The 17,953-nt window shown below is 36.1% G+C and overlaps 1 protein-coding gene across 2 annotated transcripts in view; it reads right to left on the bottom strand.

The window, feature by feature from the left end:
* The window catches only part of PDGFD (platelet derived growth factor D), a 244,702-nt gene that overhangs the window by 154,863 nt on the left and 71,886 nt on the right, over positions 1 to 17,953 (bottom strand). The gene's annotated exons all lie outside the window — the stretch shown is intronic.

Genomic DNA, 17,953 nt, shown 5'->3' with positions numbered 1-17,953 from the left:
AACAGAGCTTTTTAAATGGAGCTTGATAGTATGATTATACATTTACACCTGTAAGTAAGGAACCACAGCTATACCTGTGAAGAAAAGCAGATATTAAGGCTGATTATGAAGAAGTATGGTACAGGCTCAGGTACACACATGAACCAAGGAAGAACAGAGTAAGTTGCTAAAGCAATCTGCAACAATATGGTTGAATATGGAATATGGGTAAAATAACTCAAAGTGAAAAAGCCTATGCATAGTGTAATACCTGCATTATGTAATAAGAAACTTGGCAACAAGATTATATATAAAAAGAAAGCAAAGCAATGATGATCAGGAGACTGAAGGTGCTGATTGCCTTGGGTTGGAGTAAATAGGTGATTGAAGAATTACATAATGAAATATAGGTCATTGCAAAACTTTTAGCTCTTGGGTAAGGGGTTCATAAATTCTTATTATTTAAAAACTAAATAACACTGATTTAAAAGAAAACTAAGTAAAAGCAGTGGCAGTCTATAAATAAACTACAAAACGCGACATACAAATTAGATGCCATCTAACTTTCTTTTAATGACCCAGGATGATCATTTTGTATTGTGATAACCTGCAAATGCAGTTTGAAAACAGGGCTGGGATAAAAAGTTACTGGCTACAGGAGGGTCCTTTAATTTGCTCCCTTAAATAATCCATACACCTTGGCCATTTCTTTCTCACACAGAGATAATTAAGCAAAGAGCACTACCGATGAATTTGCAAACCTTGCTCTAATGAACCATTGGCTGTATTGGGCTTTATAAGCAGAAATGTTTGGCAAAATATACTGTCTATTTGAATTCAGGATTAGAATTTTCAGGGTTTTTTTTTTAAATTCATACTAAATCTGGGAAATACTCCTTCCCTGTCTTCCTAGTCATGCCTTAATATGAAACTGTGCTTATGTGGTACAGTAAGTTCAATACTTTAAAAAAGAAAAACAAAAACCTTGGTACATGTCCCAAAGCCAAACTGTCTAGCACCTGTACCCATTCTGTGGTGCTACCACTACACCTGTATGTGTCCCTGCCATACTTCCTGACTGATACTGTGATGTCTCTTCCTCCCTAGACTAGCTCCATGATGATTTCTGCATGCCTCATCTATCTGTATCAGTAGTGTTTCATACCTAGATTATTGCAAAGGTCTTCCAAATGGCTCTGTGCTCTCTGTGCGTCGGAACTTCCTCCTAATGGCTGTGTGATCTCTGCATACACCAATAAAACTGCTCCCAGACTTAGTATTTTAAATGATGATGATCACATCACTCTCCCACTCAAAACCTTCAAATATATTTCCCACCAGAGGATAGAATAGTGTTTATCCAGCTTCTTGTAGAAACACACCTCAGGTGTCTACTGTTCTATGTAAAATTTTTTTAATTTTGTGTTTTCATTGAAGATTCATCTTTGAAAAAATATAAATTTAGTTTCAACTATCTAGATCACTTTTTTTAACCTTGCATCATACTGAAATCTTCAAGGAGGTTCACACCCAGATGTTCTGATGTATTTCTTCTAAAAGGACTCATGCACCACAACCAGGAATTTGGACTATACTCCACAGGTAATGTTTTTGTGTGTGTGTGTGTGTGTGTGTGTGTGTGTAGAGAGATTTTCAAAGAAGAGGCAAGACAAAAGTAGATCTACATTTGAAAAGCCATTTGTAACAGCTCTGTGGATGATGGATTGCCTATAGGCCAAGGGACCAACAAGTAGGTCCTGTGGACAACCAAGTAAGAAATGAAGTGAGCTGGATTTAAGGCACTGTGAGTGGGGACAGAGAGTAAATTAAGAGATCTGAGTAAGTTAAAAAAAACAAACAGAGTTAGAAAAACTGTGTTTTGGGTAACTGGTAGTATCTTTTCCCCCAAAAGAACACATCAGAGTAAGTGGGTATTTAGAGAGAGGTAGTTGAGAAATAATGAGTTCACTGCTAAATGCAGGTTTTTTGACTGGCCTGTGGGACACCCAAGTATAGAATTCCAGAGAGAATAGCATTAAAAATGTATAGCCCTGATCAAGTGGTGCAGTTGGTTGGAACATTGTCTGGTAAACCAAGAAAGGTTGTGGGTTCAATTCCCGGTGAGAGCACATGCCTAGGCTGTGGGTTCAATCCCCATTCGGGGTGTGTACAGGAGGCAAACAATTGATATCTCTCTCTGTCAAATCAATGAATATATCCTCAGGTGAAGATTTAAAAAATGTATAGAGAAATAAAACTTTACTTCCAGTGTGCATGATTATATAAACTATTTTAGTTTCTGTCCCTCTATGTAACTGTTCTAGACTTTCTTATGATATCCCATCCTAAGGATAGCAGGGAAGAAATTCCATTGGTTAAATATATATTAGTCATATAGTAAGAGCATCATTTTGTTCTAATCAAAGTATTATAGGTAAATATTAAATTAATTCAAAGCTCAGGTTCCCTAACAATATTCTTTGTGTTCTTCCTATCCCATTCCTCTCTCCTTTAAAAGGGCATCTGGTTGAAAGAAAAAAATTACAGCTTTGGGAGCCAGACTGGAGGCTGATCTGTGCTGCCCATGGTCTCTGGAGATATGACCCCTGGTCACAGAGAATATGCTGGTGATGTCCTTGGTCCTCTGCAGCCTATTTTGGATAGGTTTGCATTTGCTTCTTTGGATGTTGGACCTTATCATTGTCTTTTAGTCTCTAAGTCTGGGTGACCTCCTTTTCTGATCACTGGTCTGCACTAGTTGGCCAGTACACTAAGCAGGTCCTTGTATCCATGGCTGGGGGAATGAGTTGGTGGCTGTGTAATAGGGAACTTTATCATCAATTGTATAACACATGTGTACTATTTAATCAGAAGCATTGACTCAGACTAATTAAATTAATGGATATCCTATTCCATTAAGGCTTCATTATTGCTTTGAGACCTGTTAGACAGTGTCTCTCTAAAAGGTTATTAACACTATGCCCCAGGAAACCAGTACCAAGTGTTCTTGGTAGTATGTGGGCTGTCCCTAATCTGATGGTTTCCCCCACCTTCTCATTCTTACTCACTACCTTACCCCATCACTTTCTCCCACTCTCCCTGAGTCAGACTTTCTTTTACTTCTTTCTTATGTCTTACAGGAGCTCCCCCACATTCGCCTCCTTCCCAAGGTTGTACTTTCCTGCCTCTCTCCCTGGGGTCATATGGTATATGGGATATAGGAGGAAAAACAAACTTACCCATTAGGAGAGATAGACTGGGAGGTATACCAAAATGTTCAAATAACCCTACTATACTCACAATATCTTTAAAGGTATTTTTTAGTCCTCATTTTACTGAATGAAGAAAGTGAGGCTCATTGTGATTAGGGAGCTCCCATTTATATAGAAAAGAAGTTTTGGAAATGAAAGTGAGTACGGTAGATTTTAAAGGTAATTTAGTTCCACAGCCTCATGATGTGCTTGGTGGGCCATGGAGGGAGGATATGATTAGCTGTGTTGCTCTAGCTCCAGCACTTAACCACACACAGAAGGAAGCATCACAACTTGAAAAGGACACTATTACAGCACTTGCCACGATCTCTTACAGGCCTCTTCGTTGCACACACAGTGAAGATGCACTATGCCTTCGTGGCCTCAGCATTTTAGCGAACATCTGCTGTCTCTTGGGAATATTACTTCCTATTTTGAAAATAAGCATTGAATTTTTGTTTGCTGATTTATTTATTTTCAGTTACAGTTGACATTCAATATATATTAGTTTCAGATATACAGCATAGTGGTGGGACATTTATATAATTTTCAAAGTGAACCCCCAATAATTCTAGTATCCACCAGGCATTATACATAGTTCTTGTAGTATTACTGGCTGTGTTTCCTTTCCTGTACTTACACGCCCTTGACTATGTTGTAACTACCAATTTGTACTTCTTAATCCCTTCCCTTTCTTTACTGAGTCCCCCCCAAATCGACTGGCAATCATCAGTTTGTTTTCACATCTATGAGTGTTTCTCTTTTGTTTGTTTATTTGTTCTTTAAAATTCCACATATAAATGAAATCATATAGATTTGCCTTTCTCTGTCTGACTTATTTAACTTAGCATAATGCCCTCTAGGTTCACCCATGTTGTAACAAATGGTAAGATTTCATTCTTCTTACGGCTAAGTAATAGTCCATTGTGTGTATATATACCATGTCTTCTTTATCCAATCGGTCTATTGATGGGCAGTTAGGATGTTCCATATCTGGATATGTAAATAATGCTGCAAAGAATATTGGGGTGTGTATATCTTTAGAATTAGTTGTTTGGATTTCTTTGGAGAAATACCCAGAAGTGGTTTTATTGGGTCATAAGGTAGTTCTATTTTTAATTTCTTGAGGAAATTCCATACTGTTTTCCACAGTGGTAGCACCAATTTGTAATCCCACCAACAGTGCATGAAGGTTCTCTTCTCTCCACAACCTCATCAACACTTGTTGTTTGTTGATTTAATGATGATAGCCATTATGACAAGCGTGAGGTGACATATTATTGTGGTTTTAATTTGCATTTGTTATTTCCTTTTTTTCCAGGTAGTATAGTATGTATTACATATTGTTTATCTCCTCAACCTGATATTCCAGTAAAACCTCATCCGAACTGCTTTTGATATGTGATTGTGGATGAATCAGTATGTAATTCATGTTTATTTTGGAAGCAGTCCAACCAAATATTATTTCATTTTAATAAATTGACTGTTTTGACTACAAATGGCCTTTAATATAGATTATTACTCCCATAGTATAAAACATTTAATGTTTAGACAATCAGTTGTTTACCAGTGAAGGCAGAAATATTATGAAAAGTTATATTATTTATTAACTTTATATATACTTCATAAAGTTTATATATTTTTGTTAAGTAAATATAAATTTTAACATTGTCTAGGTTTACTTGTACATTAAGAAAGCTTTCACTTAGCAATTTGGCAAGTAAAGAAATATCAATTTGATACTTTTCAGAGTCTACTATGAATATTGCTTAAAATTAATTGTTTAAGTTGGCAGCATAATTTAGATAGTGTAATTTAATTGTTCTCCCTACTGACAATACCAAGCACAGATCTGAAAACCTGAAAATAAAATAAAACAAAATAAAACTTCATTCAGTGAATTCAAACCGATGTATAGCTGAATAAATCAGGCTCCATTACCCAACAGGTGAGATAAGTAGTCTGCCTCAGTGTCTCCCCGTCTGTAATAACCATAGTGCCATGCGTGGGTGACAGCATTTACTCAAGGAACCTCTTTGGAACTGCAGTGAGCCTGTTTGTCATCTTACTCTCCCCCTAAAATTATCCTGAACTCTTGAACTGACACATTCATTCCAGACTAAGGCACACTTTCAATCCCTACCGAAGAGTCCCTTTCTGAATTCACTTTCTAGTTTTCCCAACACCTGAATAGCAACAGAGTAGTTGTAATCTGAAAAACTAATCTTTGTGTAAATACCTATATATTACCACATTCGTTAACGAGTTACTAATGGCAAGGGTATAAAGGAGAGGACTGAACACATTATTTATGGCATATGTTCATTTATAAACTTTCATTCTGTCAAGCCAATATCTCTATAAATGTATACATTTTGTACATGCTTTGAAGTATATGTCATACTCTGAATTAAAAGATAATGCTGCTGACAGTCCCTTTACTGCTTATGCGTACACAGTGGCTAAAAAGCCCCGTGAGTTCCTCATTATACAGTAATTAGGATTACATGAAGAGAAAAGAGGATTGGCACAGTGCATCCTCTACTAAGAGAAAAGAGGGGACTTGTTATATCTAAATCATTTATACCTATTTTTAGCACTGCTCTGACCTAACAGCAGAATTTCCAAAGACTACAATTCATTGCCTCTTTGGCCTTTTACCACTATAGCCTTTGCTGCTTCCAACAAGAGAATACACTATGACACATATGCTTATCAGCAATAAATAAACAGTGCTTAAGTCAAGAAAAGTCCTTTCAAGTAATATCAACCATCACCAGATTTAAACTACATGCCAGAAATTCAGGTCCTTTAAAAGCATACATGGCATTCAGTATTTCGGTTAGTGTGTATGATCTATCTAATTCATTTATTCATTGAGCAAGTATTTGTAAATGTTTGTTCTATTCAGGTACTGTATTAGATGCCAGGAATGTAATGCTGACCCCAAAGGAAGCTTACAGACCAGTGAGCCTGTGAGTTTCCAAAATAAACTATTTTGGTTGTTCAGAACTTGCACAATCAAATTAATCGATAAAAACATTGTATTTGTGCTTCAGAGAGCCTAAAGAATAACCTTATAATATCTCATTGTTTAACTATGAAACAAATAATTATTCAAGAAAGTATTGAATGCAACTTTGAAACTGGTAATACATGCAAAAAGTTCTATAACAAAACCAACTGAGTGAGTGATGATTGGTGTTCTTTCTTCATAAGTGTAACAGTATGACTAATATTTCTGTCAATAAAGACAATAATGTTGATGGTTCTATGAGAATAAAAATACAAAGTAGCAAATCTTCAATGTGTTAAAACTAATTGTTCTCTAAAAACTAAGATCAATGAATGACAAATTGCAGAGTTGAACTTTTATTTTAATTGTTCAAGTACAGTTTTCTGCCTTTTATGCCCAGCCCACCCCCCAGCCCTTCCCACCTCCCTCCCGTTTCTACTCCCATTTGTTTTTGTCCATGTGTCCTTTATACTTGTTCCTGCAAACCTTTCCCCTTCCCCCCCCCAAATTCCCTCCCCTCTCCCTCTCACCTTTAACAGGAACCTAATCAACAAAACAAACAAACAAGCAAAATATAACCAAAAGCACTGAAATAGAGAGCAGGCTGACAGTGACTAGAGCAGAGCTGAACTTTTAATTTTTGAGTTTTTTTCTTCCTCAAAGAGAACATAGAAGAGCATGAACATGAAACGCCTGACTTTCATAGCATGACAGCTTGCCACAGGAAGATAACAACCAGTAGTATGTGACTTACTGACTGCAGATCTATTTCATTGACATTCATTCAACAAATCATTACTGAGTTTCTCATGTGTGACTATGACATTTGGTGGATATTAGTAACTGACATGAAAGTAGCAGAATGAAAGCTCTGGAGAAATTTCACCAAGACTTGTTACCTCTAACTTAGCACCAACCTCTCTTTCTTACAACCCCGTCCATTCCATGGTGCCTACCCCACCCAAGTGGACAAAAATGAAGGCATTATGGGAAGACTTTGTTGTAAACAAATAATCTTGGTTTTGAAATATGGAAAAATTTATATATATATATATATATATATATAGATGGAAGGTAAGTAAGAAAACCTTAGGCTATATAGAATTGCAGAAAAAATGAAACATGTTCAAGACTTAAGAACTAATAAAACATAGTCTGACATTGCACCTTTTAAACTCAGATATTTAGAATTAGTTATGCAGCCAAATTGTCTAACAGAAAGAGTTTCCTAAAAGAAAGTGCTTCTCAAACTTCCATACCAAAGAGTCATTAAAGTTCTAGGAGAGGAACTGCCTAGGCAGCCTGACCTAAATCTGGTCTCTTTTTAAAATCTTCCAGGCATCTCATTTAAAATTTGAATTTGACTCCATAATATATCAACTATGTCTTAATATTAAAATGATGGCTTAAATACCTTCTGGAAGACAAGCAGAAATTCTGTCATCATTTTTGTTAATATGCAAGAAGATACCAAGTCTACAATGTCCAGAAATTGGGCTGGACTGAAGAGATTTGATATTCACTGCATATCAGTTCCAGCATGGAGAGCATTTCTTGTCTCCATATTGGTATCACAATATTGCACGAAGACCCTCTAACATATGTTGGAGTAGCCAGCCTCCAACATGTCCCTTTACCTTGATCCTCGCTTACTCCTCTGAGTAGTACCCTTACACATCAAATAAAGGTGATCTCTATGACAAGCAGATATTGAGGACATGATGTTGTATGCCTTCTAAGAAGATGCCATGAATGACATTCCAGCTTCCATGGTGGCCTCTTGCATTACTCACTCTAGGGGAACCACCTGCCATGTGATGAGAACATGTGAGCAACCTGTGCATAAGCCCACATGGGAAAAAAATGAGGGCTCTAGTCTATGACTTGCACCAATTAGCCAGTTATGTGACTGAGTCAGTGTGGAAACAGATCCTCAGCCACAGGTATATCTGCAGATAACCATAACCCTGGATGATATGCTTACAGTAATTGCATAAAATAATTAGTCAGAAATGCCCAGCAAAACCATTCCAAACCATAAAAAAAAAACTCTAAGAGATATATATTTCTTGTTTTTTTAAACCACTAAGTTTTGAAATATTTTGATATGTACAATATATAAATAATACACAAGTGGGTACAGATGGAAATAATTACTTCTTCATGAACTAGGTCAAGGAAATACCTCAAAAGAGGTATATATGGTCCTAATAATACGCTGGTACAGTTAAATTTTCAAGCTATTATTGACAGAAAATTCATTAAGTTAAACTTCTTGGTAAGAGGTATAGTTGCTTGTTCTGTGTGAAAGGTTGAAGCACTCTGTGAATTGCTTATTTAGTTTGTTTTTTAATGCCTTCAAAAAATAAGTCATCAAAAGCTATTTTCCTTTCACCAAGAAACCTTCATTTCTGTCAGATCCAAATGAACTAAGGGCCACAAAGGATACATAGTCCATGTGATCAACTCTCTTCATCCAACTACAGAATTTTATTTTTACTATGGTAATGTTAATAGAATCAGTAAAAGAACAATTTGGTTTTGCAATAATAGCTGTTGATAAGAATATTCTTATAAAATATGTAAAATAAACCAAATGTATGAGACCAATAAGATCCACCACTAATCTTGTTCTTTGCCTTTCATCACTATATCCCATATTTTCCCTTCCATAGAAAAGCTACAATTCAAACCCTAGTTTGAGGATTTTAACCATCTTTCTCACTTCAATATACAAGTATACAGTGTGGGGCAAAAGTAGGTTTATAGCTATGAGTAAACCACAGAGTTTATTCTTGTATTACTGTTCATTAATTATTGTTATTTTCCACTCGAACAACTGTAAACCTGTTTTGTCCCACCCTGTATATTCACAGAATAAGTTTCTGGGTACATTTTACAATTCATCACCAATTTGTCTCAAATAAAAGGTATCTGAAACACTTGATTTTATAAAATACTTTTTGTAAAACCATCCCTTTGAAAACAGTGAAAAAAGCATGGGCCAAAGTCTTTAAGGCACTTAATTCTTAATAAATACAGCAAGGTCTTCATGCAGTCTATCAAGGTCCCAAAGACTTGTTTTTTTATAGAGCTGTCAATTATTGATAAGGTTTTTCTCACGTGCTTGTTGACAAGACAGTATGAAATTTAATGTATCTTTGCTGATACCATTTTATATATTATATATATATATATAATATATAAACACACATACACACAAAGTCCACTAAGTGGTTGATTTTATTGCTCTAAAATCACAGAGATACACAGGCAAGAACTCTAGCTCTCAATGAGTAGTTTAGGTACATTCTCTGATGGGGTTTGATAAGGATGACTTTCTGAGTAGCTACCTCTTTTTGACCCAGAAAAGTTTTGACCTTATCCAAGATTTCAGAATTGTTTCCCATTATGTGAATCTCACTTTTAAAGGTCATTATGAAATGGACCTTGAAGAAAATTCCATGAAAAGTATTATTTTATGGGTTTGATTGTATTTTTTACCATTTAGATTATAGTTATGATTTTTTTCTTTTTAGTTACTGAAAGTGCCAGTGACTTTTGTTCAGAATTTGCATGGCTGAATTTTTGGTTCATCCATTTTAAAGATCAGTTCAAAACACTAAGGTTTACACTTATTTGAATCATCACAGTTAATTAAAACACATGAAAATGTTTTAAGAACATCTTGCCTCTGTCTTTTAATGTAAATATACTAGTTTTAGTTGACTGTAAACATTTGTGAGGTCCTCTTTTTGTTAGTCAAGACCTTGTGTATTTCAGGGTGCTATAACTTGTCCATATAAGGTATTGGTTTTATAATACCTTCATATTTATATTGCTGGTAAAAAATAAAATCCATAAGGATTTTAAAAGTTAGATGATGAATGGTACAGAGTTTTCAAAAATATCTCAGCATCTTGGTCATCTTTTTCAACAAACTGCTGGAAGAAGTGGAACAACATTAGACAGTGGTTTATAGACAAGATATCTGACCTGACTAAAAGGGAGGAAAAGCTGAAATAATGTGTGGGAGCACTATTTTTAATAGGAAGTTTAAAATGCTGGATTTATAAGAAAAGAAAGTATTATTCAAAAATTGTCTGTGAAGGGTTTTGAGGACATCCTAAGAAATGATGCATTCCACAACAGGCAGAAGCCCCATCCTCTTTTATTTTCCTGAGCCCTGACCACTTTTACTCTACAGCTCAGATGAACACTACTTCATCTCCTGATAACACAGAAGAAGTATCAACTCTTCCAATTACTAATTGCACGGAAAATGTGTCTGTTCTCCAGGCTTTCAAACAACCAAAAAAAATAAATAAATAAAGTAAAATATGGCATTGTCCCAATATAGAAAAACTGGATCATGTTGATTTAATTAAAGCATACATATGACAAAATCTTGGAAGACTGAAAAATCTTAAAATATATTCTCATACTTCTAATCAAACACTGATTATGTAGGAGATTGCATCATATTGTTCTGCATTTCACATACTTGCTGACAGAATGCCACTCAGGCATGTTGGTCTACCTGATATTGAGAAAAACGAGCATAAGGTAATCTGATGTGCTAGGTAATATTGCTAGATAAAATACAGGTCAGTTAAATTTGAATTTCAGATAAACAATAAGTCATTATTTAGTTCAAGTATGTCCCAAATATTACATGGGATATATGTATACTAAAAATCAGGCACTGTTTATCTGAAATTAAAATTAGTCTGTGTGATGATTAATTTTATGTCGACTAGGTCTTGGAGTGCCCAATTATTTCATCAAATATTATATACATCAAATATGTATCTGTGAGGCTGTTTTTAGATGAGATTACAACTGAATCTACAGATTAAGTGAAGCAGACTGTCCTCCCTAATGTGGGTGGCCCTCATCCAATCAGCTGAAGGCCTGAAGAGAGCAAACAAGCTGACATTCTAGCTAATAAGAGGGAATTCCTCTTGCCTGGCTTCCTTAGAGCTGAAGGCATTTGATCTTCATTTGTCTTCCAGCTGAAAGCATTGTTATTTCTCTACCTTCAGACTTGAACCTAAAAAATAGGCTCTTCTTGCATCTCAGGCCTTAGGACCCAGACTGGAACTACACTACTGGCATTTCTAGGTCTCCAGCTTGCTGAATGCAGATCTTGGGATTTCTCAGCTTTCACAATTGTGTGCGGCAATTCCTCATAATGAATCTCTTTATATATGCATACATAATTTATTGGTTCTCTTTCTCTGGAGAACTCTGACTAATACAGTCTGGGTATCCTGTATTTTTATTTCTAAATCTCACAACTCCACCTCTCAGTTTGCATTCTCTTCAATAGTGTTGAGATTCAAAATAATACCAATAACACTGATATTTCTATTAATGACAAAATTAAAACCATGTTTCTTTTTGGCTTTCTCAGAAACCAAGAATATATCCACCTCTCTACTGGGCAACATATTTTTTCTGTAGGGACTTTATTTTAGGAAGCAACATCAACAAGTATACTCGAGCTCTAGTTAGTTATAGGATGTTAAAGAAAATATGTCCCTAGGAGTTGAAAATGGTAGGCCCTCTTGCTACTTAAATCTAAGTGTTACCACTGGATGGCTTGGTATAGGGGGAAGGTACCTTTCCTAACCTCTTGTTGGGTGGACATTTTAAGTAAAGAAAAAGCACTTGCCAAGGAATACTGTAAAACAGCAATTCAGTGTCTTCTTATTTTACTGCAGCTCAACTAAAATTGACTATACTGAATAAATCTTAAAATGCACTTTGTCTCAAAGTTTAATGTTCCCCATGTTCTGGCATTCATTGTAGTCAACATCAAGAGGAACTTGCATGGCACCAGGTGTGTGAGTTATGACTTAGTTGACACTGACTAGGCAGGATGCATTCAGCTGCATGAATTTATTGTTGCATAGAAACTGTTAAAATACTTTTGTTAGGAGTGTCACAGAGCATAAATTAATATTTAATTACAGAATAATCACTCATTAACCTAGCACTGGAATAAAATACCAGTTTATTGAAAGCAAAAAACATGCCAGATCTTTCAGAATTAGTCAATGGAATCTGGAAACTAGAAGATGTAGATTTAAATAATTTATACATCAAAGAAAAGAGGTATTATTCAAAAAATATATTTTTAAATAAAAATCTCCAAATTATTTTGAAAACAATTTTGTTTTCTGCCAGGCAGATATGATTACAGTTACAACACAGAGAATGAAACCCACAAATCTTAATCTAGAGATCATAATTCCTTCAAACAGTCTTTTCTAAATATTTAAAATAATTGACAATATTCAAAAATCGATAGATGTCACCAGAATTCTAGACTCTTGGCCCTCATGAGAAATCTAGCCATCAGGTGAGATTTTTTTCATTTTCACATGGTGACTTTGGTCCTGCTCTGCTGTACTCCACCCCAGGAAGTCTTCCAAATTTACACAGGCTGCCTGGATCCTATGGGAGTTTGGGTTTATAACTCCTAGTTATATAAGACAAGAAATTCAGTTAAAGCTTCAGAAGTCTTTAATGTGTTTCCAAAGTACACTGTCAATTCTGAACATGTCAAAGAGGTCAAGATCCCACAGTCAAGTTATAAAAAACAACCAAGTAACTGAGACCTGATCTCGGCTGAACGCTTTAGACTTAAGTGTTGCATGTGAAGAAAGCTGGGCCTGAAACTTGGATGTGATGGTGAAGAAGCATGTGTATAGATTAGTGCACTCACTCCACAAATATGTATTTAATTCCAGTGATACTTCAAATGCTGTTCTCTCCCCGGGGGAATATCAATAGATTCTCAGGGAAGATGCCTGGACTCAGAGAACTCACAGCCTAGGTCACAGGTGACAAACAAACATGGAAACAAGACATGTTGGGTGGTGGGAACTGTTAGTGTGGAGATCAAAGAGCAGACAACTCAGAGCACGGCCCGAAAGCTACTTCACCTTGGTGGTCAGGGAAGCCTTCTCTCAGAAAAGGATGTTTAAGCAGAGATTAAATGATGGGGTAGAATCAGCTTGGAAGAGAGCTGCGGACCTGATTTTTAGGGGAAAATGGAGCCTGTACAAAGGCCCTCAGCTAGGTACAGTGAAGAAAACAAAGGAAGAGGAATGTGGTTGAAATGTAAGAAGTAAAGGAAAGAAAGGTCTGAAAGGCAGGCAGCTGGCAGATTTATTTATGGCAATGCTTCTCAAATATTAATAATCTAAAATGTATATAATGTAATAATATTATATATTATATATATACTATTATATATGAATAACTACAGTACCCTCCCCCCTCCCCCAGCTTCGAGCAAAGATAATACCTTATATAACCACGCTGCATTTCAAAACAAGGAAATTGATGCTGGTAGAACACTATTTACTCAGATACAGATCTTATTCAGGTTTCACCAGTTTATACTTTTTTGTATGCATTTCTGTTAAATTTGATCATGTGTAGATTGGTGTAACCACAACCACCATCGCTATATAACTCTTCCTTCACCACAAACAAACTTGCTCCTTTACCCCTTCGTAGTCACACTTTCTCCAACTTAACCTCTGGGAACCACTGATATGTTTTCTATCCTTCTCTCACCTTGAGAATGTTAATGTCTTGTGTAAATTGGCTCTTCGGTTTCTCTCAGCATACTGTCCTTTGCTGAGATCCATCCAAGCTGCAGCATGTGCCAATAGTTTATCCCTTTTAATTGCTGAGGATGATCATGTACAGATGTGCCACTGTTTGTTTACCCATTTACTCATCAAAGGACATTTGTGTTGCCATTACACTCCTAAAAATTACCGAAGGCTCCAAATAGCTTTGGTGTATATGCAATATAAATGTACCAGGTGAAAAATAATCATAGGCATTTAAAAAGTTATTTATTAATTCACTTAAAATAGAAATAACAAACCCTTATCTGTTCATAGAAATAACCTATTTTATGAAAAATAACTATATTTTTCAAAACAAAAACTTGTTAGAAGAGGTATTGTTTTTTAGAAATTAAGAAAAAGAAGAGATTTAATGTTGATAAGGGTTTGATGTTAGAAATACCAAGTTTATATAAAATAAAAATTCAATTGCAAGAACTAAATCAGAACTTTAATCATTAACCCTAAAATTCAGAGTTTACCAAGTGTTATTGCAAAACTACATCAATTGATCATCACCAAACCTAATGGGAAGTTTTCATCTCCACTTTGTAGATGGGGAGATGGGTCCTGGCACTGTTCAGAAGTTTCTCTACAGTTCGCCAGCCAGTGAGAGCACCTAGGCTTCAAGTTACATTCGTTTTCTCTTACAAGTTGCATCCTTTCAACTTTAAGAATTCACCAAAGAATTATTTAAATAGAAGCTTCCCTGATACATGTGAAACATAATCTATTTGTTATAACAAAATGAATACAACTTATCAGTAACATGTACCTATCAGAATACAGCAAAGAAAGCACAAATTATAGTCTACTGGAGTTGCCCACTCACATTAGATACAGAGCCTTAAAAGTCAGTTCACCTTTCTTAGATGCCCACAGTGGAGAGTAGAACATACAACTCCTTGTCCTCAAATTAATTCAGATCAACAACTAAAAACTATTAATGTCCCCATCAATCAAATCCATAATTTCTAGAAGACTGACTGGAGTGCTCTTTCTTCCTCAAAAGACAGCAGTGGAAAGTAGAAAGAAAAGAAGAAATCTTAATTATATATCCCCTTTTTTCCCCTCAGGACACTTCCCTTGGAACCATATTATGACACAAACAACAATAAAAAACTGTAAGTCATACAGAAGTTCACTTTCCATTTTTAACATTTGGGTTTGTGGCTTCCAAGCCTGTACAAAATTCCCAACTAAAATTCTAAATTTATGAGATCAATGTCATCAGTGCTCAGTCAATGCTGAAAACCAAGGTACAGCAGATGAGGCACTGTGGAAAAATTGTATTAATTAGAAAAAACCCACAATGCTATTTTTAAAAATAGCACTTTTCAAGAAGCATCTGCCTGTAGTGGAGAGAGATAGGGAAATGGGATAAAAAATGACTCTATTTTTCTGTTTGTGTGCCATGTCCCAGGCAGACCCAGAAGCTAAGATAGTACTTTCCCTCAAGTTTGCTGGAATGCCCTGAATTATGGATCTCCAGGGTCTGTCCCAGGAGCAGTCCACTTGGAAGCTGCAGCCATCACTGTGCCTGTGGTGCAGTTTATATGACTTAAAACAGATGTACTAACTTGGACTGCAACTAGTCTCTCAGAAGCCCCTTGAGCAAACTACCAGGTTTAATGCTGCAATCCTAAAGCATTCCCTAAGGCCCCTGGACTGGATAAAATAACAGGATTTATACAGATACACAACTATCTTACAAAAAAAAGAAGAACTGTAAATTATACTAAAATCTGGCAGTCTTTGGCCAAAACCATGATAGCATATATGTGTATGAGTACACTGCAGTTTTATAAATGGTTTTTCAGTTGAACATATTTAAGAATTAAAATATGTTAATTTATTTCTGTTTTCTTAAAAAAGAAATGCTTCATACTACAGAACCAACTATGAAACACTTTCTTTTATTTTAAAGGATAGATACCATTAGGTCCTTAATTGGTATCTAAGGAAGAGAGGTTTCCTCCATTCAATACACTTCCACGTTTCAGCTCTTCTCTGTGTCCACATGACCCAGATAGAGCTATTCCCAGGAAACACTCTGCCCAGTGTGGATGAGTGAACAGCTTCTGTGTATATTATAAAACTGATCATATTTTATTCACTTCAGCAACAGTGTTATATGGCACTGTGTACTTGCAAGAGAAAGGCTGACAAGCTGTCTTTACCGAGTCAGTTTTCACAACTTGCTATAAAGCTTCCCTGACTATGCTCTTTATTCCTTATTAATAAGGAATAAGCTAAGACTTAACCCCTAGGAGTTAAATTTTATGTACTTAGAACAGACCTTTACTGTTTATATCATAAATAATAATAATTGCCATTATCTAAATAGTGACTTCATAATCTTGTTTTGACTTTAAACCTATACCTCATTGCAAAAATGATCTAATATTCAGAGACTTGTACGTGCAACAGAGCATGAAGATTGAGGAAGCTGTCAGAAATAGCTACAGTCATTTCCGTCAGGATAGAAACAAACCTGGCTGGCAATGAAGGACAGGCTGGCATTATATAAGCAACCGCTGGCAACTGTTAAGCAAGAAATATATGATGCCATACAGTTTCCACACATTATCCCATGTCATTGTCACATCAGTCCTGTGAAGGAAGGATGACTATCTGTAGTGTGAAGATAAAGAAACTAAAGCTTAGAGAAAAAGTAGAGCCCCTAAGCCAGTAAGATTAAGTCAGCCAAGGCTGAGAGAACAAGGTGACATTCCTAAGACTACAGGGAAAAAGTGTCAGCACCAAAATTTGAATCTCTGGAAGCCTGACTCAAAATCAGTCTTCGACTCTATTATGTGGCCTCCCGATAGGTTCTGTGGCTTCTTTAGATGTTCTAACTAGCTTATGACTACTGCTTCCAGGCAATGGCCGAAGTGTTTGGGGTATATTAATTCATTAAACCCTCACAACAACACTGTGAGAGAGGTAATTTTATTATTCATATTTTACAGAAGAGTATAATGCCCATGATCACCCATACTGACCTCTCCAGAGCCCAATTGCTGAACCATTATGTATGAAGATAGCAAAACAGAATGCAAATCAGACCCATTCCTTTGACTACTTTAAAGAGACTTAGAATGATATTCTGAAAAATAATAGGTTTTCTCACAGATTAGAAAATGTCACTGCAAAAGGACATGTCTTTATAATGATAACATGTCTCCAGAAAAAATACATTAATTCTGATCTTCTTGGAAGAAACCATTGCATACCATGTAGAGTTCTGTCATGGGCGCGCATGCATAAGTAATTATTATCAAAATTTTGAAGAACATTATCCCTTTTTAAAAAGTGCACCATGTTGTTGGCCTTTCCTAATTCAAGTAAATGTGCTCATTACATAGAAAGTAGAAAATCAGCAGTGATTATAGGGAAAAACAGAACACAGTCATCTTGGGATTTAAACGTTTACCCTGCACTCCCATGTTTTTAAGGTTGACCCAAGAGCAGCATGAGTCACGCCATAGTCAGGCCTGAGAACATGCCAGGGCCAATATTTTTCTGTGACTTTAAACACTAGCTTAGAAAAAGCAAGTTCAATCTCCTACAAAATTATAAAGTAGATCGTTCTTTTCCCAGTTTTTCTGAACAACTCTCTTCTGCACTTTGAAATCTCCCAAGTCTCACATGTTAATGCATCCGTCCTGCTTTCAGTTAGCAAAAACCTAAATGCTTCTAAGTTTCACAAGTGAGAAACTCTTCTAGATTTTCTTTTCCCCACTGGGAATTCTATATGCCTTCAAGAGGAAAAGAAAAAAATTAGTGATAAAATTTTACAAAAAGAGATGCGGGGTGGTGGGAGACTGCAATCACCTTAGCCCTGGAAGGGACTGGCGTGATTGCACACACATGTGCCCCACGCAGTCACAGCAATTGACTGCTTAGTCTCTGCTGAGGAGCAGGGGCATTTGCCCTGGAGCAGGTGTTTTCAGATGGAGTGCTTTGGAGCCTGGGAGTTTCCCTGGGGCTAGCTCAGCAGTGTGAGAAAAAACTGAATGGACAAAAATCTGTGCCTCCTCTCTTATCTTGAA

This window comes from Phyllostomus discolor, chromosome 6 (assembly GCF_004126475.2).
Source record: "Phyllostomus discolor isolate MPI-MPIP mPhyDis1 chromosome 6, mPhyDis1.pri.v3, whole genome shotgun sequence".
Lineage (NCBI taxonomy): Eukaryota > Metazoa > Chordata > Mammalia > Chiroptera > Phyllostomidae > Phyllostomus > Phyllostomus discolor.
Note: the sequence above shows the minus strand (reverse complement) of the source record. Positions and strands in the feature narration are given on the sequence as shown.